The following is a 1989-nucleotide window of genomic DNA, read 5'->3' on the forward strand; positions in this document are numbered from 1 at the left end:
TCTATGGGCATGATATTAAAAACCTAAGATTAGAGAGTAAACACAAATACACTATGGAGGCAAATTTAAACTTCCTTTTCAAGATAAAGTTTGTTTATTTCTCCAGGAACAGTATGCACCTAATTCCCTTCATGCTTCATGGCTCAGTAGTCTCTCTTGTATGTACCTGGGCTTCCTTTGGCCCAGTCACTTCACAGCCTTTTCTTGGTCTCACTAAGGCAGCTTTCTAAATGATTCTAACCCAAATCTACTCTGGACGTTTTCTGGGTTTCAGAAAACCCTGTAAGACTTGTAGTTTAATCATTAACATTGTATGTAGCGTTCAGCTTGACACTAAATTTCATTTACTGGCAGATGGTTTGACAAAATAAAGTTGGTGATGGCGACATCTGGCCTTCACCATTGTTTTTGGTTGTTGTCACAGAGGCTGAAATCATTTTGTGTTCATATCAAATTATATTCTGAAAATACATCAGCACGTTATTCTAAATAAGTTAGCTGCACCATACTAAGAGATAAAAGCGATGAACAAGTGTATATTTTACCTCGAAACTAACCAAATTAATAGTAATCATAAAGCTATGCTTCATTGAATAGGGAAAAAGTTAACAAATGATCCTGCTACCCCATCATATTTTCTTACATTTCTGAATTATGTACCTAAGATCACTCAGTCTTTTTAATAACTTTAAAAGGAAGGTGATATTGTAATGTTATTACTGGAAAACAAAAGGTATTTCTCAAGGTCACCAATGTGACAGGAATTCATGACCAGGTATTTGTCTTTCCTTGTGAATGATATAGACAGATAAATAAAGAAATAGAAATAGAAATTTTGAAAGACCACAGTCAGCTACCATAAGCATGATTTCCACAGCATCTCAGAACAAGCTGAACTCAAGCCAATAGATACAAATACACCACAGCATGCAATTAGCTCTTTTTTTTTTTAATTCTGTCACATTCTCCCAAGGAGTCAGGGTTATTTTTTTAAACTTCCCAGTTTTTACCTTAAGTTGAGTTAAGGCACTGGTTTTTCAATCACAAAGCTGACTAGTAAATGAGAATATCCATGAGAGAGCTAAACCTTGGGGACACTAATTTCAAAATCAGATTTAAATAAGGTATGTCTTTTTTAAGTTGCGTTTTTCAACTGAAAAAAAATTTTGCTATCATATTCAGTAACTGTAGAATTTAAAACCTCAAAAAAATTATTTTCCATTTTTTGTTTGATTATGAAGGCTATTCTGCTGTTACCCTTGGACAGATAATCCTTCCAAAATTCTGTGGGGAAAGTTAGGATATGGGGGAGCAGAGGGCAAACCACAACCAAGAACCATCGCTGCACTTGGATAAAGTCAAGGTTTCCAGCACTCTTGCCATTCTTCCCACCCTTCACTTTCTCCCCTCCCCCTCTCCTCTCCCTTCTCTCCTCCTGTCCTCTCTTCTCTTCTCCCTTCTCTCCTCTCTCCCCCCCCACCTACCACTGCCATGTACGTGGGGTCACTAAAAGAGCAGCTAAGCATTTGACACAGTGTTTGGATTCTCACCCCCGCTCCACAGCCCCTCATTACCAAACTGTTAATCACTGCCAAAGGAGCAGGTCCCTTGACAGGCCCCTGCCCAGCCCCCACAGCCAGTCTTTCCACACTTGGTATCGAATTGCATTGTAATTACAACACTGGGCTGAGGAGTTTAATGCACATTACCAAGGAGGACACGGTTTTTTTCAGCATCAGTTTAAATGTTTCTCAAACTATTTAGTGTGTGTTTGAGAAGTACAGAGTCTGCAATTCGTTCTCACAAACACAGTCACATTATACACAGATCACCAAAAGCCCAGCTTTCTTTGAGTCAACGTTCCATCCCAAAGATCTCTAGTCTTTTGGTGAGCAGTTATGTATAGAGCTTTTGTCATTAGAAATTTCCCCATCATTTAGGTAGCTGTTAGGCTAGTGACAGAACTACCATTTCAAGGGAAAACCTTGT

Source organism: Octodon degus, unplaced genomic scaffold (genome assembly GCF_000260255.1).
Source record: "Octodon degus isolate 3935 unplaced genomic scaffold, OctDeg1.0 scaffold00034, whole genome shotgun sequence".
In the NCBI taxonomy this organism is placed as follows: Eukaryota; Metazoa; Chordata; class Mammalia; order Rodentia; family Octodontidae; genus Octodon; species Octodon degus.